General features: G+C 35.4%; 1 protein-coding gene across 4 annotated transcripts in view; it reads right to left on the minus strand.

The window, feature by feature from the left end:
- Window positions 1–23884, minus strand: part of ZEB1 (zinc finger E-box binding homeobox 1) — a 175425-nt gene that overhangs the window by 55042 nt on the left and 96499 nt on the right. The window lies entirely within an intron of this gene.

The raw sequence follows: 23884 nt of genomic DNA on the forward strand, positions 1-23884 counted from the left end.
ATGAAATTCAGTCAAATTTAACATCAGCATTACAAAAATATATAATTATCCTAAATGACTTCCATGCCTCATAGAACCATGAGTACTTAATTGAGCATAAAATCCTTTACAACTAACAGCCTAATACAATCAATATTTTCCTTCAGAGTTCTTGTAATAATCACTCTAAATGGGGTAAATTATTTAGTACTTCATTAGGTGTGGTCATTGGAATACCTTGTCTCACCTATTTACAGGGTGATTCTTACTTGCTAAAATAAGACTAAGAAGGGAGAAATGGGAGGATTTGCTTTGCCTAGATAATTAAGCAATAATTACTTTTTTCCCCATTTCTTCCTTAGATTTCTTAACCATTTTTGCCAGATATAATCACCTAAACACTTAAACTATATACACACAGATGCTCTCTTGCCCCTCCAAACATAGATACACCTACTCCTGAGAACCTGAAAGAAAAAAATACATTCAAAGAATGGATGTATATGTCAATGGCCAAACACATCCACCAAAACTGCCTTTATAGAGCTTGGAAAGACCCCTCTGCCCAAAAGGGTATCTGAGTTAACATTCTGCCCAAGTTAGGGATTCTTCATTCTCCCTTGTATCAGAAGTAGATAACAAGTCTCATTCTATTAGTAATACTTGACTGTGAGGACATTTTTCCAGATCTTTTCCCAAGAGCAATTGGTTTTCCCTTTATTACAAAACTAATACATGCTCATTTTTTAAAAATTCAGACAATGAATTTTTACATGTACAATTTTACCATGTAAAATAAGTAAATGTACCCTATTTTTCCTTTCTCTACTCTCTTAAAGGTAACAACAATATTAAAATGTATTAATTACTTCTAAGTGATAGGTAGGCATGATACTAATCATTTCAATGCCTTACTTTAATTTAATGGCAACACAGATTCTCACCTTATACATATATATTTAATATAAATCCTGTAACACCCAAAGATAGATGTATATGTGTACATTTAAAAACACACATACAGGATCACATTATACTTTCTGTTTTGCCACTGAGTTCTTTGCCAAATAATAACCTATGTATATCAGTATATAATCTAACCAATCATCACCTATTGATAAATTTAGTTTCTTTACAGAAGTTAGGCATAAGCAACAATGTCATAATAGATTTTCTTGTAAATACATCTTTGAGTATTTGTTAAATGTTTGTCAGATTAGTAGTGATGGGGTTGTTGAGTCAAAACGAAAAATTTTAACTAGCTACATATTGTTAAATTGCTCTCAGGAGTTCTTCTTTAAATTTATGTTTCCACAAATATTATCTAAGCAAGTCTGTTCAATATATTAACATAGTAAAGGAAAAACTCCCTTTGAATATATAGTAAAGGGAAAATACATGTCAAGATGGAAACATGGGGAATTTCTTTTACTCCAGCCACATTCTGAGCAGTGTGTGTGAACTGTGTACGTGAGTAAGGAAATTGATTCTCAAAGTGGGGACAACAGTTGACCACAAAGGTTTCATGACGAGTCTTTAACTGATAGTAAGACCAGAATATATATATATATATATACATACACACACACACACACACACACACACACACACACACATTTTAATTTAAATTTTAATTAAAAAACATTTTTTTGAATGGGACTCTTACTGGCAAAGGATGCACAACGCTATTAATTTTTATTTTTACCTACAAGGGCTCCTGATCAATAATCTACTAAATGATTTAAAGTTCTTTAAAGTTGGTATTATATACTGTAAGGTAAAATAAGAACAAGACTAGTTTACCGAGGGTTAATTAATTCTGTATTCCACTAGTTATGGTTCCCAAGTAAGGTTTCTTTCTGCTTGGGCATGCATGAATAGTTGAAATTCCTATTTTGTGAAGAGGCTGTACTGCTTTTTCTGTGTCTTGAGGTGGCCATGTTTTATATTGATGCTAATTTTGCTTTTTAATGATATAATACTGTAGCTTCACTTTAAATTATTATTTTATTAGCTGTGGGTTGCTTGTTTAACCCTAGAGTGGAGGCTTTAAGACATTTATACATGTTGGCTCGAATAGCTGTTTGCTTGCTTCACAGTTTTCATTGAGTTCTTTTCTCCTGAGGTACAGGGTGCTTAATCTTGTCTAAGTCAACCGCAGGCCAGAATTTTTAAGAATTTTTAAGAATACCTGCCATTTTCTAGGAACCTAGCAAAAACTCCTGCCTGCCCAAGAATAAGCTGCCACTGTGATACAGAAGTTTGTAAACCAAATATCCAAAACAAAGAGACTGCATATAACTTATAGCTACCTTGTGAATTTTCCCAAAGCATGTTTTGAAAATGTAGGGTAACCAGAATATCCAAAAAAGCATCTTACTGGCTAAGATGGCAAATCAATGACTATTTTCCCTGGCTTTCTGCTTTGAGGTCACTTAGCTGAGGAAAGAGCAGTGAAAACTGATTCTACTGATTGCTGTGACTTAGATAATAGGCAAGTTCTCCTGTGTTTCAGAATCTACCTTCAGTTGTGCCTCTACGAAGATAATCTTAAAACAAGAGCCCTAACACCAAAAAACATGAAGAATCACGCAGGTCCTTCGCTAGTAAGAGTTGCCAGCTATCCCAATCTGTCTTTGTCTTTCTATCTCTATCCCCAAACCTCCAAAGTGTTTAACCTTTGTTTAAAAAATATAATAAATTATAGTTTGTCCAAACGGTGGTATGTTCTTAACAATCATAGTTTATCAAGACATCATTAAGACTCTTGGTTATGAGTCTTAATAATAATGATACAATATCAAGAAAGGAAGGATAAATCAAAATAGTAAGGTAAACGTAGTTTGAAAAATCTTTAAATATAACATATAACAGGAATTTAAATTTTAATAGAAACTGGTAACATCTTCAGTGTATTCTTACTGCCACCAAAAGATGATTGAGAAATACTGAATTTTTGTGATGTTTCTTGTTGGTGTTATTATTTGCCAACATTTAGTGCAGGATATAACAGTACCTACCACATAACACAGGGCTGTCGTTAGGAGGTAACAATTTATGTAATTATTAAATAGACATTTAATATATGTCTAGTGCTTACTGGCACATAGTAAGGACTATAGAAGTGTTTGCTTTATTACTGTTGTTGAGCAATAGCTTAAAGAATCTTTACAACAGCTCTGAAGAAGTATGTATACTTATATCTCCCTTCTTTAGAGAAAAAAAATAGAGTAGCTGAGTTATCTGTCAAAGATTTTGTAGCCCATAGTTGTAGAGTTGAATCCTAGTTGTGGTTTGCCTGCTTCCACAGTCCTTATATTAGACTACTGTGTATAAAGCCTCGGAAATGAAAACTGTTGCATTATTAGGAGTCTTAAAATTTAAAGTTTTGTGCCTGGCCTATTCTGGGGCCTTGGAATTCAACACCTAAATTTGCCACTGACGATATCTTCAAATAACTACAGAATTTTAACCATTAAGACTCTCATAGTAATACGACAAACAGCATACTAAGGGATAATATCATGATTATAGTCAATAAACTTTCAAAAGATGTTCATATGGCATGCTATTTTTAGTGCTTGATTGCATGTAGTAGTGTTTCAACTGCACTAAAGTCCCACATAAACATCTTTCTTAAGTAATGTACACTTACAACAAATGAATTTAGATAAATTAGAATACGGTTCCACAAAAGAGCAAAGTTCAACCAATTATATTTTTTGCTTTTATGCAATCTCAACTTAAGTCATTTAGAACAAGAACGTATGAATACATTCTAAGGAATCCCACCACAGACTATTTACTGCAGCTCTGAATAGGTGAGCACCTTTCAGGATTTGGAAGAGACTGAGACACAGACCAATCTTTAGTCCCACGATTCTTGCCAGCTGATAACTGTGGCATGTGTTGATTAAAGCTGCAGGCTGAGGCCTTTTCTTTGACATATTTTCACATGTATAAAAAGCTTTTCTTTCCAGGGAAGTTCTGCTTACATTTTCCCACACATTCCCACCAAATTCTCCAAAGCATACTCATCTGCACGGCAGAAAAGAAACATAACATTTCTCTAAGGAAAAGATACAAGACAAATCCTTGAAAACCAATAGACCGCTCTGACAAATTGTTTCATATAGCTCAGACAAGCATATTATCATAATTTATGAAACACCTAGACAAAACCAGAAACACTCTGAATCATGCTCTCAAGAGCAATGAATTGTAGTTCCACTAACTAGTAGAGTGTTTGACACGTTACCACTATGCTGTGGACAACACAGATCTAGGCATGAATACCATGAACCATGAGATACTGAATAGGTATTTCCATTATTCTTTAACAACAGTTGGGACAAAAAAAATAACCTCACTTAATATATACCTTCCACATAGTACATATAACATTATTGAACTAAATATGGGGAAACACTGCTTTTTTTTTTCCTCACTGAAGAAACAAGTCAGTATACTTAAGCGTTGCTGTTATTTCAGGAAAATGAAGACAAAACTGCAGTGAAATGCAGACAAAGAACTGGTAAATAAGCACACAAAATAGAAAGGATCATTTGACAATTCACAAGATTAGAGAAAACTTTTACGTATAATGTGGCTCCAGCAAAGAGGACCTTACATGGTTAGTCTAAAAACAGCACATTCAGTGTTATAGTATAAATATTTACTCTGGCTTTTGACCTAAGTGACAGATAATATTTACTTAGTACCCCTATATATTTTATATTGTACAAAGGATGTAGTAATAGCATATTTAACGTAATAGATTATATAAAATAATAGCATATTTAATGTAATAGATTATATAAAATAATGAAAAACATGCAATGTGTATATTATCTAATTTTAAGTCCTTTAAGAATAGATGTCATACTGATTTTACAGTGCCCCAAGTACTACAATCATATTAAAAGTTTTAATAAATACTAATGGGTCAGTAAAATTTGGGAGAACTTCTTTAATCCCTATCTCAGTAAAATATGTCTTGGTCTAGTGTGTCTATTAAATTGAACAATAATCACAGACACATTTTTAAAAAAAAAAAAAAACAACTACCTCACATTTCTCTACCCCACAAGGTCTATACCCCTTTACAGCATGAAGAAGTTAAAATGGTGATTGCCCAGACATCCTTGAAAATAGAATGATCAAATGAGAGGGACAAGGTGTAACTGAGAAATTAGGATTTACCAAATGATTCTGACTTCTGTTTCATTATATAGATATTTATTTTTAGTTTCTAGTGTATTAGAATAGCCAGAAGGAATTATCTGAAATCAGTGAACTGTAATCCAGGAGCCTTGATCTTTGATAATAATTGTATAACTATACAGCTTTTATCGTGTGACCATCTGATTGTAAAAAACTTTATGACTGCACTCCCTTTACCCAGTGTATGGGCAGATGAGTAATAAAGATATGCATAAAAAATAGGCCTGGAATATGGGGAAAAACACCCTTATGTAAACTACTGATGATAGTTAAAGTACTACTTTAATAATCTTGCACCAACTGTAACAAATGTAACTTCTATTAAAAAATAGTAGAGTTACAAAATAGATATTATCAATTGTAACAAATTTTCCATAGCAATGCAAGTGTTGGTGGTGGGGTGGTGTATGGGGATCCTGTATTCTATGCATGTTTGTTCTGTAAACGCACAACTTCTCTAAAAAAGTCTTTTTAATTAAAAATAAATATAGCTTCAATGAAAATCAATGCTTCTGAACTTTACCCCTACAAAAGGCTGGTGGTTTTTAATGCCTTCAGATATAAGCTATTAATAGAATGAAAACTGATAGGCAAAGGTAGGGGAGAAGGTTGTCATCCCTTGTAGATCTAGTTTTTATTTTCCCCTCTCGCTCATTAAGCAAAATGGCAAATCCCACAAGATTTGTCCCTCGTGTACTCTCAGTTCTTACTCAAGCCTTTTTCTCATTCTTTCTTGCCCATATCCTCTACAAGTGCCAACCTTCCCAACTACCTTCCTCCTCCTGTTTTATGAAAACTCCCAATTTACTCAGCGAGCTAATGTCAGCCACTGTAAGTCCTGTTAGTCTATTTCTCAAATGGGGAAACAAATTAGTTAACAACAAAGCCCTCAGCAGATTAAACTTAATTCGGTCCCAGAAGCAGGTGGTTCCTTTGCTTTTGGACTATAAGAATGCACACTAAGTTGTTAATAAACTATTATTTCCTTCATAGGTAAAATGTGCATTTATAAAAAAAAAAAACACAAAGCTTTCTAACGTACATGAATTTCTACTTATGAAATGCAAGCATAAAGAAATAAACCCAAGGAAAGTGTTAAGACAGAATTAAATATAAAAAGCAGAAATTATTGGGGTGGTACACTAATGGCTCAGTGGTAGAATTCTTGCCTGTTGTGCTGGAGACCCGGGTTCAATTCCCAGAGCCTACACATGTGAAAAAATACATATACAAAGCAGAAATTATTGAACTAAAAAAAATAAAGATGCTGTGTAACTGGCAAATCAATCCAAAAGCTGGAATCTTGAAAAAAATAAACACTAAAATAGATAAACCATTAGTTCACTTAATCCTAAAGAAAAATTAAGAGGCAAAATATTCAGTATTAAAATGCAAGGGGAGAAGTAACTATAACTGCAATGGAATTTAAGAAACACTTTATAAATGAATATTTTGTATAAATATCAGAAAATCAATGTGAAAATCTGAATGAAACAACTTTCTAGTAAAATATAAATTATTATAACTACATTTATAATTCTAAGTAATTTATAAAATTATAGAAAAAGAAAAGGTCTCTAATCGTCTAAATGGTCTTTAGACAGACCACTGAATAAATGGAGAGAGATTTCTAACAGTTAACCACCCAGAAAAAACTAGATGTTTTCTCAGGTGAATTTTTTCACATCTTTAAAGGACAGGTAATTCTGTTGCTTTTCAAGAAGAGATAAACGAAAGAGTCTAAATTCTTTCTATGAAATCAGAATAACAGTCAACTAAAATCTGAGCAAGACTAAACACACATGCACTCAACTTACTAATGATCATCAATTCAAAAGTCCTAGACAAAATACCAAATCTAGTAGCACATTAAAAGAATAAAGCAAGGATTAGTACAACATCAGGAAACATATAATAGGGTTCACTATTCCGACACAGTGAATGAGAAACAGTATGATTTCTATAGACAGTGAAAGATATTTGATAAAATTCCCTATACTTTGCTGATAAATACTTGTACATAAAAGTAAAACGGAAATCAGTATCACAATGGGATATACATCGAAGGCATTTATAAGATTAAGATGCTCACTATCATCAGTATTAGTTAATACTGTTCTGAAAGAATAAGATAACGCAGCGTTCAGAAAGAACAAATACAAATATTGGAAAGGAAAAGCAAAGTAATTATTTGCAGGTGAGATGATGATATTTCTGAAAAAGCTCACCAGAAATCACTTAAGTGATAAACCAAGAACATTCAGTAAATCACTAAGTTTGAATTTAACAGAAAAAATTAAGTGCTTTCCAATAAACCAAAAAAAAAAAGTTAAACATGTTAGAAGAAAAATCCTATTAATAATAGCAATAAAACACAACACATGAAGAAAAAACTTAAAACGAAACATGGAAGACCTATATAAAGAAAACTTTTAAGAGTCTATTGAGGTCATAAAAGACGTGAATAAATGAAAAGATATAACTTGTTTCTGGATAGAAAGATTTCATATATAAATGTCAACTGTACCTAAAATAATTTATAAATGCAATGTAATCCTAATCAAAATACTAACAGGATTTTTAGACTGTAAATCTAAATTATTTAGATCAAATGGCTCTAATGCTTTTCTAGAGGGGTAGAAGGATCGTCTCTGGAGCCAGACTACTTGGGTTCAAACCACAGCTTTCCCACTGACCAGCTGAGTCACCCTGCACATGTTACTTACTCTTCTCATGCCTTAGTTTACTCATCTCTAAGATGGGGACAGTAACTACATGCCCCTAATAGGACTTTCATAGTGATGAAAATATTATATATGCAAAACAATTAGTACAGTATCACACATAAGGGTTCAATGAGTGTTGTTATTATTTATTGTTATTACCTGGTGAAATAAACACACAAAAGTATTCAGGAAAATCTGTAAAGTTAATAGTAATGATAACGGTATGGGAAGATGACCTAGCCATCCTAGAGAATAAATGTATGGTGAAGCTATGGAAATGGAAATAAATTCATATTGGTATAGGTATAGACAGATCAATGTACTTGACTAGAACCCAGAAAAAATCTGTAAACATACAAGCCGTCTTGCAAATCAGTGGAGGAATAGATGCACCATTCCATAAATATCACTGGGAAAAAATATATAGCCAGATCTTCCCACTGTACAACTTTCACCAAAATGAAATCCATATGAATCAAAGATTTTAAGTTATAAAAAGTGAAACTATAAAAGTACTAGAAGGAAACAAAGGTATATTCTTTTCACAATCTTGGAATAAGTAAGGCTGTTCTAAACATGACATGAAATCTATGATTATACATAGAAAAACAATTCAAGTCAAAGACAAATGACAAAAATAAGCAGAAAAATACTTGCAATACAGGTGAAAAGGGTTGGTTTCTTTATTAAATGAAAAATAATATCTCTAAGAAAAAAATGAACCACCAATAAATATGCAAAGACATTCATACACAAAACATATACAGCAGGAAATATGCAATAAATGCTCTACCTCACTAATCAAAGAAATAGAAAGTTCAACCTTATGTTCTCATAATCACTTCCTCTCATTTACTCTCAATTCTCTTGCCCTTCTCTTGCTTCAAAACCCTTTTCTGGTTAAACTCCTGTTCTGGTTAAATCCCACTTTTCTCAATTCCATGTCTCAATCTCCCTTTACTGCAAAGCATCTGCTAAAGTTGCCTTCGCTTACCTCCAATTTCCTGCTTCATATCCTCTCTTAAATCACTCCAATCACAATAGTCTACCAAACTGCTCTTGTCGTGACCCTGAATGACTTTTACATTGTTAAATCCAGTGACCATTCTCTGTCCTTATCCTACTTGACCTACTAGCAGCATCTGGTATGATCGATCACCCTTCTTTTTCAGAACAGTCTCTTCTCTTGACTCTCATGGTTTTTACCATTTGATGACTCCAGCTCCCAGATTTATATCCTAGCCTAAACTTCTTCCCTGAACCCCAGATTTATATGCCAACTGCCAGTTTGATATCTCCACTTAGATGTCAAATGGCAAAAGTGCTTTTTTGGTCTGCTAAATTTGCTGAATCCAATATGCCAGAAATGGACTGGTTTTTAGAAAGGGAATTTCTTAAGTTGTAAGTTACAGTTCTAAGGCCATGAAAATGTCCAAATTAAGGCACCAACAAGAGGATACTTTGTCTCAAAAAAGGCTGATTCCGGGGTTTCCCTGTAACATGGGAAGGCACTTGACAATATCTGCTGTTCTTCCCTCTTGTTGAACTCTTGGGTTCAAACGGCTCTCTCAGCTCCTTCTGTGTCTCTAGATGTCTGTTTCTGAGTTTTCTCCAAAATGTTCTCCTCTTAAAGGACTCCAGCAAGCTAATTAAGACCCATCTTGAATGGGTGGGGTCATATCTCCATCCAATCAAAAGGCCACACCTACAGCTGGGTGGGTCGTATCTCCATGAACACAACCTAATGAAAAACTCCCACACAAATAATTGGTCTCTCCCTACAAGACTGGATTAGGATTAAAGATCATGGTTTTTTGGGTACATAAAAGTTTCAAACCAGCACACTTACCAAGTCCAAGACTGAATGCCTGACCCTCTCAGTCTTCTCCATGAAAGTAAATAGCAATTCCATTCCTGTGATTGCTCAGGCCAAAAATCTTGGGGTCGGTTTTTTTTTTTTTTTTTTTTTTTTTTTTACTTCAGTGTTAGTTTTGGCTCATCTTTTTCTCTCACATCTCACACCTAGTCTGGAGGGAAATGTTACTGGCTCTACCTTAAAGATGAACTTAGGACATGATCCACTAGCCAACAACTCCATACTGCCACCTCCCTGCTCCAAGCCATCTTCTCTCATCCAGAATATTGATACTGGCTCCTATCAGGTCTGCCTGCTTCCACCTTTGCCTCCCCACCATCAGTTCTCAACACAGCAGACAAAGAAATCCTTTTAAAGTACTAGCAGAAGCCTGTCACTCCTCTGCTCCAGCCATCCACTGGCTTCCCCCTGGATTCACTGTAACCAAAGCCCTTGCAAACCTGCTCTCTCTCTCACTTCATCTGCTAATCCACACAGGCTCACTTCATTCCAGCTACTCTGCCCATGGGCAAGGCTTTGGGATCTTGCGTTCCCTCTACCTGGGGGCTCTTCCCACAGGGCTCAATTTCGCTAACTCAGTGAGGTCTTTATGAATTTACTATTGAAAATTGTAGCCCCTATCACAACAGCACTTCCCACTTTCTCCCAGGTTTATTTCTCATCAGAGTTCTTACCACCAACAGCCATACTCTTTTCTTTATATATTGATTCACTTCCCACTAGAATATAAGTTCCAAGTGAGCCACTTTATTTTCTGTTTTGTTCACTGTTGTATCCCCAGCACGTTAGAACAATGCCTGCAAGTACCAACTGCTTAGTAAATGATATTTAATACATTGGCTAAAAAAATCCTGGTAACACATGGTATATGCAAGGGTTAAGGGAACATATACTCTCCTACCTTTTGTCGTGAAGTCCAAATTTCACAAATCATCAAAACTGAAAATATTTACCTGTTGATCCAGCAATTTCCTGGCATTTACCCTACAAATCAACTTGCACATGTGCAAAATATACATGTGTTTATATGCAAATGTGTTTTTAATTTTTGTGATGGTTTGAAAGGATGTATGTCTCCTAGAAAAGCCATGTTTTAATCTAAATCCCATTTCATAAAGGCAGAATAATCCCTATTCAATACTGTATGTTTGAAATATAATCAGATCATTCCCTGGAGACATGATTTGATCAACAAATCTACTGGATTAGGTAATGACATGTCTCCACCCATTTGGGTGGGTCTTGATATGTTTCTGGAGTCCTATGAAAGAGGAAACATTTTGGAGAAGGAGGCGATTCAGAGCAGAGCAGAACAACACAGCCACGAGAAGCAGATTCTACCAGCCAGCGACCTTTGGAGATGAAGAAGGAACATGCCTCATAGGGAGCTTCAGGAAACAGGAAGTCAGGAGAAGAAGCTAGCAGATGATGCTGTGCTTTCATGTACCCTACCAGATGAGAGAGAACCCTGATCATGCTCACCATGTGCCTTTGCAGATGAGGGAGAAACTCTGACTGTATTCGCCAAATGCACTTCCACTTGAGAGAGAAACCCTGAACTTCACTGGCCTTCTTGAACCAAGGTATCTCCCTGGATGCCTTAGATTGGACATTTCTATAGACTTGTTGTAACTGGGACATTTTCTAGGCCTTAGAACTGTAAACTAGCAACTTATTAAATTCCCCTTTTTAAAAGCCATTCTGTTTCTGGTATATTGCATTCCAGCAGCTAGCAAACTAGAACAACTATAAAAACTGAAACTCTTTAAGATACATTCCATTGTACTGACAGAGAGATGTCCTCCAAGATAGTTCAATCCCATTTTTACATATCATATACATACACAGACCTGAATATTAATTGATGATGTCTGGAAGGATGTTTGAATGAGAAAATGAGTTAATAAAAGAATGACTTGTCTTTTCTACTTTATTCCTTCTTACTGTTTGAATGTCCACATTATTTTTAAAGTTAAAAATGATGAAATTTAAATGTGCAAAGAAAAAGTCTGAAATAATAATATTCAGCATACTTTTGCTAGTAGTGAACTTCAGAAAATAAACTGGGATCAGGAGAAACATTTTCTTTTTAATATTTTTATAACATTAAAATTTTTATAACAGTAGAAGGGGTAAAATAAAAAATAACAATCAAGTACTGAAGTGAAATTTTAAAAAATATTCAAAGGTTAAAATGGCATTTAAGGAGAAAAATAATATGTTGTTGAATACACATCTGGCGGATTTTGAAATAAAATACAGTTATTTGAAGTTCTTATTAGAAAACAATAAGCTCCATTTTCCCTGTGTTATGAAGGAAAAGGTGAGTATTGATTGAAGTATGAATCAATACTCATTTTTTCTAGTTATAGCTACATGAAAGGTGGGGTACATGAAACAAGGAGGAAGATGATAACTGCAGAGAGAGAGATGGGTGAACACGGAGATAGGTTAATGTTGCCTCTCCCTCTCCTCACTCTACCAGCAGTTTTGTTATGACAGACACCCCAGGACAGCATATGCTCTTCCTTGTCAGAGGCAACCAGTCCTCAAAATACAGATTAGAGCGACACACATAGACCCATCACACAATTTCAAGGAATGTTTAAGTAGTTTCTACTATAGGACTTGGTATGAGACCAAGTTTTTCCTATTTTACAGAAAGTCTAAGAAGTATTTTGGTGTTTATTGATCCCAGAAGGCATTCTAGGGGACAACAGACTTAGAGCATTTTGCTTTTTCCCTGACTGGTTTTGAGACTCACTGATTAGTAGCTGAACTGGTTGCAGAAGAAAAAAAAGATGAAGGGAAAGGACAAGCATTCTACTCCAATCCATTTCATTTGGTTCTCTCAGAATCCTTTTAACTAGTAATCTGGAGTGTGTAACTTAAAATCGTTGGCCACGTGCTGGACACGAGAATGAAAAGGATGCCCGAAGGAAGGCATCTGCGGATGCAGCCTCCTGTGTGCCCAGGGGAGCAGGAGCCTACAGCAATCCCAGCAAGTCCTAGTGGTCCCCAACTGGAGCTCCTCTTGGGGGCTGTCCTGAGGGCCGCACCATGACACAGATGCTTGGCCTGATAAAGAAAGTCTCTCTAGGCCCACACTGGCTAGAAATGGAGGTTAAAGGCATACTATGGAAATCTGAGCTGGAATTCATCTCCTAATGAAGCACTAAAGACAACAATACATATGCAATTTATACTTTTACTGAGAACGTCTAAACATTAGAACATATAAGCTGTGAGTTCTCAAATTAGAAAGAATATTTTAGCTCCTCTAAGTCTGGAAGGTAGGAAAATACAGACATAAAGTATCTACAGGCTCTGCTTCAGAGGTATTTGCCATTTTTATGAAATATGATAAGTACACATAAAATATTATAGAATAAAATGTGACTGTGTATAATCAAGTGGTAAGAGTGACATATATATACTATAACACTACCTCATTGCACCTGATCTTTTACGCCTTGCTAACATGCAACAGAAATGAAATTTTGAATATTTTGTTTCTTTTTCTGTGAAATATTGTTCACAGAGATATTATTGCTTACAAGTTGAAGGAATATGAATTGAGGTACCAAAGAATTACTGGTATTTTATCTTACCTAATATAAATCAGAGAAGCAGGGAGAGATGTAGTCATCTTTAGATATAAGCTTTCCAGAATATAAACAATGTTAAAAATCTGCAAGGTCATGGAAACTAGACATCCTTACATTTTCTTATAAATCTTATCTCAGAGAGTAAAATGGACTTAGTGGTGAAGGAAGGGGACATTCTTGGAAAGATATACACAAATAGCAAATATAATACCATACAAAGAAATGGAGTAAAGGGTATTTTTTAAACGTTTTTGTGAAATTTAACATATACACAAAAAAGCAACAAATTTCCAAGTACATTTTAACAAGTAGTTATAGAATAGATTTTAAAGTTTGGCATGGGTTACAGTTCCACAATCTTTTGTTTTTTCTTCTAGCTGCTCCAAGATACTAGAGACCAACAGAAATATCAATACAATGATTCAGTAGTTATGGTCATTTGTTAAATCCTATCTTCCCTGTTATACACCTCCCTCTGTGTAAATAACATATATACATAAAAGCAATGAATTTAAAAACACATCACAATAATTTGCCATAGAACAGATTTCAGAGTTTGGTATGGGTTACAATTTCACCATTTTAAGTTTTTATTTCTAGCTGCTCTAAGGTACGTAGGCTAAAACAAGTATCAGTATAATGATTCAGCACTCACATGCATTTGTTAAATCCTACCTTCTCTGAATAACTCCACCATCACCTTTGATCTTTCTCCCACTCTTTAGGGGTATTTGGGCTATGCCCATTCTAACTTTCTCATGTTGAAAAGGGCTGTTGATATGAGATAGGGGAATGGAACTAGTTGGTGTCCCAGAAGGGCTGGCCCCTCTGCATGTCAGGACTTGTCTGAAATAAGTGGAGGTTGTAGTTTTGGAGAGTTACCCCAGTGCATGGAACCTTTGGAGAATCTTATATAATGCTCTAGCTATTCATTAGGATTGGCAAGAAGAGTTTTGTTTGGGGGTTGGCAAGTTATGATAGGGAGACTTTCACCTCTGGATGACATGTCCCACATAGGGGGGAGATGCCAATACTTTTTGATTATCTGTTTAATATACTCTGGGATGTTTCCAGGCATTACATTAAGCTATATAGGATTAAAGGCTGTCATTCGTGCTCTGGGCTCCCTGTGTTCAGACTGTTTAAATGATCTATCCAGACAGGCTGAATTAGATTATATGCTACAGGACACCGAGGTTCTGGACATAATAAACTTTCTTCCTTTGATCTCAAAGAGTAGATGAAGTTCTAAAACACAGGCAATGTCTTCCTTACCCCTGTATTCTGAATTACCTTTATTCTAACCAGATTGGCTTCATTCTTATCTCTAAATACCAGGTTATATATATAAAAAAACAGTCCCTCAAAATCCAGAAATAATTACTACGCTCTGGAATAAATGTGATGAAATAAAGAGCTTACAATCTAGGCCCCACTTTTCTTATAAGTGTTTTCTAAATGACATCATACAATATTTGCTCTTTTATTTCTGGCTTGTCTTGTCTCACCAAACGTCCACAGGGTCATTCACATCATTCCATGCCTCACAGCTTCGTTTCTGTGGCAATATCATGATCGAGCATAAGTTTGCACCATCGTTCACCAACCTACTTCTCAGTCAGGCATCTTTCAGTCACCTCTATCTACTGGGCCTTGTGTATAATGTCCAAAGTCAACAATCCATCAACACCCTCAATTTTAGATAATTTCATTGCTCCCAAGAGAAAGACAGCCAATAAACACACCCTCACCAAACAGAAAACTCAAACCTCTCCCCATTATGTACCCCTAGTACTGCTGCAGTGCTGCTATGGTTTTCCTGCTAAACAGAGCCCAGAGCATACAGTAGCAGTTTTCTCCCTATACCCCCAAATTATACACTCTTTATACAAGGCTCATACCCTTCTAGTAGTTCACGCAAAAACTTATATTTCTTGTGTTAACTGGTGGGACACGTGAGTCTATACAATCCCTTTCACTCATGTCCAGCTTCAATATGGTAATATTACTTATAGTCCCACTAGTGAATCACCTTCACTTCTGTCTATTCCCTTAGAATTAAGTTCAACCTTGTTAGCAACAGTTCACCCACTGCAAGCTTCTGCGTATCTCTAGGTCCCTTATATTCTATATTATAAGCCTCAGATTTTACCTTTACCATGGTCATAAAAGTGGAATCATACAGTATCTGTCCTTTTGTGCCTGGCTTATTTCACTCAGCATTATGTCCTCAAGGCTCATCCATCTTGTCATGTGGTTCAGGACGTCATCTCATCTTATTGCTGCACAACATTCCATTGTATATATATACACATACACACACCACATTTTGTTAATCCACTCATCTGTTGATGGACACTTGGATTGTTTCCATCTTTTAGTGACTGTGAATTATGCTGTTATGAACATTGGTGTGCAAATCTGTTTGTGTCATTGCTTTCAGCTATTCTGGGTATAAACCGAGTGGTGGCAATGCCAGCTCAAAGGGCGATTCTGTATTTAGTTTTCTGAGGAACTGCCAGACTGTCTTTCACGGTAAATGTACCATTAAAACATTCCCACCAGCAGTGCGTAAGTGCCCCAATTTCTCCATTTCCTCTCCAATATTTGTAATTTCCTTTTTGTTTAATAGCAGCCATTCTTATAGGTGTGAGGTGGTATCTCACTGCAATTTTGACCTGCATTTCCCGGATAGCTAATGAGAATGAGCATCTCTTCATATGCTTTTTAGCCATTTATATTTGCTCTTCAGAAAAATATCCATTCATATCTTTAGTCCACTTCATAATTGGGTGGCTCATACTTTTGTTGTTACGTTGTGTGATTTATGTAAACAGGATATCAAATCTTTATCCAGTATGTGATTTCCAAATATTTTCTCCCACTAAGTTGGCTGCCTCTTCCTTTCTTTTGACAAAGTCTTTTGAGGCACAAAAGCATTTGATTTAGAGGAGTTTCAATTTATCTATTTTTTGTTGTTGTTGCTTGTGCTTTAGGTGTAAAGTTTGGAAGCTACCTCCTATTACTAGGTCAAAGATGTTTCCCTACATTTTCTCCTAGGAGTTTTATGGTACTGGTTCTTATGTTTAGGTATTTGATGCAATTTTAATTAATCTTTGTATAGGGTGCAAGTTAAGGGTCTTTCATTCTTCTAGCTATTGATATCCAGTTCTCCCATAACCATTTATTGAAAAGACTTTTTGTCCCAGTTCAGTGGATTTGGGGGCCTTGTTGAAGATCAGTTGACCATAGATTTGGTGGTCTTTTTCTGAGCTCTCAATTTTATTCCATTGGTCAATACTTTCTATCTTTGTGCCAGCACCATGCTGTTTGATTACTGTAGCTTTATAATAAGTTTTAAAATAGGGGAGTGTTAATCCTCTCATTTCATTCTTCTGTTTTAGAATGCTTTTAGCTATTCAGGGTTTCTTTCCCTTCCAGATGAATTTGGTAACTAGTTTTTCCAAATATTCAAAGTAGGTTGATAGAATTTTGACCGGTATTGCATTAAATCTGTAGATCAATTTGGGTAGAACTGACATCTTAACTACATTTAGCCTTCCTATCTGTGCTGGCTTGAAAGGATTTAGGTACCCTAGAAAAGACATGTTTTAATCCTAATCAATTCTTGTGGGAGCAACCATTTCTTTTAATCCCTATTCAGTAACATAGGTTGGAAACTTGATTAGGTTATCTCCACGGAGATGTGACTCACCCAGTTGTGGGTATTAACCTTTCTTTAGAGGGAGATGTGACTCTACTCATTCCAGGTGGGTCTTCATTAGTTTACTGGACTCGTTTAAAGAGGAAGCATCCTGGAGAAAGCTTGAGAATGACAAGAGAGCCATGAGAACTTCCAGAGTACACCAGTCAGCAACCTTTGGAGGTGAAGAAGGAACATGTCCCCAGGAGAGCTTCATGAAACAGGAAGCCTGGAGAGAAAGCCTGCAGATGTGGCTATGTTTGCCACATGCCTTTCCAGTTGAGAGAGCAACCCTGAACTTCATTGGCCTTTCTTGAATAAAGGCAACCTCTTGTTGGTGTCTTAATTTAGACATTTTTATAGACTTGCCTTTATTGGGACATTTTGTCGACCTCAGAACTGTAAGCTAGCAACTTATTAAATTCCCCTTTTTAAAAACCATTCCATTTCTGGTATATTACATCCCAGCAGCTAGCAAACTAGAACACTATCCATGAGTATGGAATGTTTTTCACCTATTTAAATCTTCTCTGATTTTTTTTAACAATGTTATGTAGTTCTCTATATACAAAAGTCCTTTACATCCCTAGGTGAGTTCATTCCTAGGTACCTGATTATTTTAGTTGCTATTTTGAATGGAATTTTTTCTTTAATTGACTGCTTGGTTAGGTCATTGCTTATGTATAGAAACATTACTGATTTCTGCATGTAATTTTTTTTTTTTTTACATGGGCAGGCACCAGGAATCGAACCCGGGTCCTCTGGCATGGCAGGCAAGCATTCTTGCCTACTGAGCCACCGTGGCCCACCCTCTGCACATAAATTTTACAACCTGCCACCTTGCTGGACTTATTAGCTCAAGTAAGTTTGCTGTAAATTTCTCAGGATTTTCCAAGTATGTATCAAGTCATGTGCAAATAATGAAAGTTTTACTTCTTCCTTTCCAATTTGGATGCCTTTTATTTTGTTTTCCCTACCTGATTGCTCTTACTAGGACTTTTAGTACAACACTGAATAACAGTAATGACAGAGGGCATCCTTGTATCATTCCTGATCTTAGGAGGAAAGCTTTCAGCCTCTTACCACTGAGCACAATACCGGCTATGGGTTTTTCATATATGCTTTTTATCAAGTTGAGGAAGCTACCTTTGATTCCTACCTTTTGAAGTGTTTTCATCAGAAAAGGATATGGAATTTTGTTGAATGCTTTTTCAGCATTAATCAAGATGAGCATCTGATTTTTCCCTTTCAATTTGTTAATGTGCTGTATTACATTAACTGATTTTCTTGTGTTGAACTATCCTTGCATTCCTGCCATAAACCCCATTTGGTCAGGGTGTATAATTATTTTAATGTGCTGCGGATTCTATTTGCTAATATTTTGTTGAGAAATTTTGCATCTGTGTTCATTAGGGAGATTGGTCTGTAGTATTCTTTTCTTGTAGCATTTTTACCCAGCTTTGGTATTAAAGTGATGTTAACTTCATAAAATGAATTAGGTAATGTTTCTTTTTCCTCAATTTTTGGAGGAAAGATTTTTCTTTGAGTAAGATTATTTTTAAAGTATTCTAATCCTCACTAGAGCTACATGAAGAGTTATCATTCTCCTCATTTTACAGATAAGGAAACCAAGCTTTCTGAGCAAATATAACACAACCTGATAAAGGTAAGGCCATCAGCAGGACTGCAGCCTATATTCCAAGGCGGCCATGGGCCTCCAGAGGCCATGCTCCAACTCGACCTATCTTACCCCGGTTCTCCAAAGCACAACATTAGGGACAACGAATGAATAAAAAAATCCACAATAGGCCAAAGAGGAAAAAGCAAGGCTCACAATCAATTAGCAAACACTTTACTGACATATACTTAATCCACTCTCTCTCAACTTCACAGAATCTAAGACAACAAAATTAAAAAATATTGTTATTTTTCCTTTATTTCAGATTAAAAATGGAGGAGATACCAAACTTCAGTTCAGAGATTACTGGTTTTTGTTCCCTGAGATTGTTTTATTCCCTTGATTTAAAATGTCTGATGGCTTTCCATTCCTATAAGATGAACTCTAGACCCCTATGCCTGCAAACGTTCTCTGGATTGTATGCTCTGCATCTTCACTTTCTTTATATTTACTTTCCATCATTCTGCCCAACATATTCTATCTTCCACACGTCTTCATTTCCATGCCTCCCCCTTTGTGCATACTATTCCTCATACTGTGTCTCCCCTTCTCTGCTGCCAAATTCCTGCTCATATCTAATCCATCGACAAATCTTGGTAGTCAGACCTCTCTATCTCATTGCCTCTACTCCCTTTCACCTAGTAGGAACCCTGTTTCCATTTACGCACAGTAGACTGAGCAGGAGAATATATCACTCCCAATGGCATCTCACTGTCCTATCATGGCCTGCAGGCTGTCCATGTTCCAGCTCTCACCTTCCTTTCCCTTTTTTTTTAAAATTAATTTTAAAAAAACTTAACAAACGAACAAAAACATTCTTAACATATGATCATTCCGTTCTACATATACAATCAGTAATTCACAATATCATCACATAGTTGCATATTCATCATCATGATCATTTCTTAGAACATTTGCATCAATTCAGAAAAAGGAATAAAAAGACAACAGAAAAATAAAACGAAAACAGAAAAAAAAGATTATGCATACCATACGCCCTTACCCCTCCCTTTCAATAGTCACTAACATTTAAACTAAATTTATTTTAACATTTCCTTTCTTCTATTTTTATACTTTTTCACTAAGTTCCAGCCTCTATGACCTCTTTTTTGTCCTTTATCAATGATAAACCCTTTCTCCACCCCCTGAGCCTTTGAATTTGCCTCTCTCTCCAGCTATTTGCATGCCTGGCTGTCACTTTCCTGCCTTGACTCCAGTATCCCTTCCTGACCATCTAATCTGAACTGCTTCATCCTTTACTCCCTCACATCACTGAATTTACTTCCTCTAAAGCATCCATCGCAATCTGTAATTACCTTTAGTTACTGGTTTATTTTCTTCCTCCCTCTATTAGTTTCCTATTGCTGTTGTCACAAATTACTGCAAACTTAGAGACTTAAAACAACACAAATTTATTACCTTACAGTTGTAGAAATCAAAACTCTGAAATGTGTCTCACTGGGCTAAAATCAAGGTGTGAGCAGAGTTGTATTCCTTCTGGAGGTTCTAGAGAAGAATCCATTTTCTTAGGTTTTCTAGTTCCTAGAGGATACCTCTAGTTCCTAGAGGACTTATGGCTCCTTCCTACATCTCCAAAGCAGCTATGGCCACTGGAGTCTTTACTTTTTCACATGGGCAGGCACCGGAAATCGAACCCAGGTCTCTGAAATGGCAGGCAAGAACTCTGCCTGCTGAGCCACCGTGGCCCAACCCACTGGAGTCTTTTTGACTTAACATTACTCTGACAAACTCTTCCACCTCACTCCTCCCAATTTAACTTGTGGTTACAGTGGATCCATCCAGATAATCCACAATAACCTCCATATTTTAGGGTCAAATTATAAGCAACCTTGATTCTCCTCTGCCACGTAACGGAACATATTTACAGTCCCACATGGTCATGGTTATCTCTGGGAGGATGTTACTCTGTCTCCCACATACCTTCATCACTATAGGCTTATCAAAGGTATGTGAGATACTTACTGAATTAATGAAGAAGCTAAAATCTTACCTCATTGGATGCTCTTCCTTTTCTAACCTTTGTGCTCCCGTATCACTTTTTACACCTCTTTGCTGTAGTGTCACTCATCATATTTTCATGTGTATCATTAGATCGTTGGTCAAGTGAGAAGTGTTCTGATATGTCAGTAAAGGATTAAGTTCTATGAAAGATGTATTGAATCAATGAATTTTAAACTGAATGAATATAAAAAGATTTCGAAAAGTTTATGCTAATGATTTGATACTTTTTTTTATGACATCCTAATAAAGTGTGAATGTTCTGATAATGTGTCACTAAAGGATCACCCTGTTGTGAAATGTATGTTAATAAATTTTAAAGCTGCTGAAAGAATCTGAAGACAAGTCTCAATACCATATTTTATACTTGAGAGAACTGAAATCCAAAGAGGTAAATAATTTGTCTAGCCACACAGAAAACTTTGAGCCAGCATAAAACTCAGTGGACTTCCTATAAGTCCCATCTCCCAAGGTTGCCATGAAGATTAAACAAATGCATTTAAAAGCACATAAATATGTCTCGCACATAGTAAGTTCTTTATGACAGTGAGGACAGTAGTTGCTTTTGCTATCACCATCATTGTAAATGTGTATATTTCCCATTTCTCAACAATTATAAAAAGAACTTATGCAAAGCAGATACTCAAATACTTGTTGAATCAATGAATGATTAAACAGTAAAATAAAATAAACATGGTTTCATAATTTTAAAGATGCTAAATGCTTTCCTGCTTACTTGTACTTTTATAGGAAAAAAGTGGGTAAAGAGAAGTTAACAAAGCTGATGATCCCTACCATGAAAACTTCCCAACTGATTCTACTGCTCATAACAACTTCCCTCCTTCCTTACTGTTGATACCAAGGTCAAAACCATTTTTATAATAATACTAAAATATTACTGGCATTTTTCACTCTGTTGACATTTGAACTGATGATGCAAAAACAACAGTGGGTAGAACTGCTTGTGCCTTAGCATGAATCAAAGCAGTGGCAGCAACTTGTACTAGTATCATATTCTCTACTGTAACTTATTGCATAAGAAAAATTGCTGGTTTCACTTAAGAATGTCCTTGATAAAGCAGTGAAAATTACTTTATTAAATCTTGACCCTTTAGCCTGTTCTTTTTAATATTTTAATGATAAACTGGAATGTATACTTAAAACACTTCTGCTGGGTATCAAAATATGATGGTTGTCTCATGGGAAAACATTGATGCAACTGTTTGAGTTGCCACCTGAACCAGCTGCTCTTTTTCATGGTATATCAAAATTACTTGAAAGAGCAACTAACAAACTATGGATACTCAGACTTGGATATCTGGAAGACATTTCATCAAAAATAACCAAGTAAGCCTGTCACTTAAAAGAAAACAAGTGACCAAATTTGTGGCCAATGATAACATCTGAGCTTTCAAATGTAAGTGAGAATTTTAGAAAACATGTAACTATCATTGTGAATGTGACAGCTTCTCAGTAAATAAAAGTCCTTCCTGAAGAGACTGGTGATGATAATGCTTATTTTTTTATACACTATAGTGAAATGTCTTAACATTTGGAAGACCTGTACAACTCAGTGAAACAGTATTTTCCAAATGCCTAGTGCATGACGTTACATAGCCATGTATGGGTAAAATGTAAAAAGGTCCATTCAAAGTACAAGTAAGACAACAAAAAGTTCATCAGCATGGTTTCACACTCCCACATTTCAACTAAACTTTAAGAAACTGTTACCTGATGAGTTTTGGTATAATAATAAAAAAAACCTCCACATTATTTGAAAAGGCTAATGCCAACTACCTATCTGCATGAGGTTGGGCTTTCATTTATTTCAATCAAAGCAATAGACTGCAACAGACTGAATAAAAAAGCAGATTTGAGAATCCAGCTGCCTTCTATTAAGTAAGATATCACAGAGATTTGCAAGAAACATAAAACGATGCCACTATTTTCACTATTTTTTAAAATAGTTATTTTTCATATTCCTTACAGGAACATGCATGGCTTTATTAAAAGACAATTAAAATATTTCCAAACTTTCTTAGTTTTAATTTAGAATACAATAAACATTGATAGCTATAACCCACTTAATCAAAAGCATTCTGGGCTCCTCAACCATCTTTAAGAGTATAAAGGGATTCTAAGGACAAAAAATTTGAGGCTCATACTGAATATGAGGAGCTACTAGTCACATATATCTAGTCATACTAAAAATTAAGTAAAATTATAAAGAAAATATAAAATTCAGCCTCTCAGTTGCACTGGATACACTGAATGCTTATACCTCATAGGCTAGTGGCTATTATGAGAGAGCAGAGAGAGAACATTCCATCACCACTGGAAGTTCTGTTGCACAGTCCTTGGCTACATTATATTTTAGAGGCAGTTAGTTAATAAGCATCTTACTATAAATCACTGGTATATTTTTTTCAGCATTTTATCATACCTGTATTAACTCCTTAAAATGAAAATATCTTTTGAGGGTAGGGAGACTAAAATACGTTCTCAATAGGAAACTGCCTTAAATATACATTATTAGGTATAATGATGCTGAATATGATACCTGTTGAACTGAATATTTACTAATTCAATAAGTATTTATTGAGGCCTTACATAGGCCAGGCATTGTATGATTATGTTTATCTTCTTCCATATTTCAGTGCATTCCTTTCCAAATTTATAAGCATTGGGTTTATTTTTCTGTTAATGTATTTATAAAAACTACTTTACCAACAGTCAATTTAATGCTTACACTGCTACATTTCAAATTTCCATAAATAAGAATATAAAGCCAACTTCTTCTTTTATCTGTCTGTTATATTACATAGGCCTTAGAGATCATAGTTTTTGGACTACTAATTATATTTCTAATTTTCCCAAAGAGCGCTGTTCATTGTGGGTGAAATAAATTGTTTTAAAAAGCTACCTTAAATCTGTAAACAAAAGAATATTTGTTTTGAATGAAACCATCACTTGGAGTTCTCAGAATGATTTTATTTACTGTACAGCTTTGCAGGGACCTGAACTTCGTAAAGTTTTAACACATTTTTATTTCAAAATCCTTATATTTTACTA

The sequence above is a fragment of the Tamandua tetradactyla genome, chromosome 1, assembly GCF_023851605.1.
Source record: "Tamandua tetradactyla isolate mTamTet1 chromosome 1, mTamTet1.pri, whole genome shotgun sequence".
NCBI lineage: Eukaryota > Metazoa > Chordata > Mammalia > Pilosa > Myrmecophagidae > Tamandua > Tamandua tetradactyla.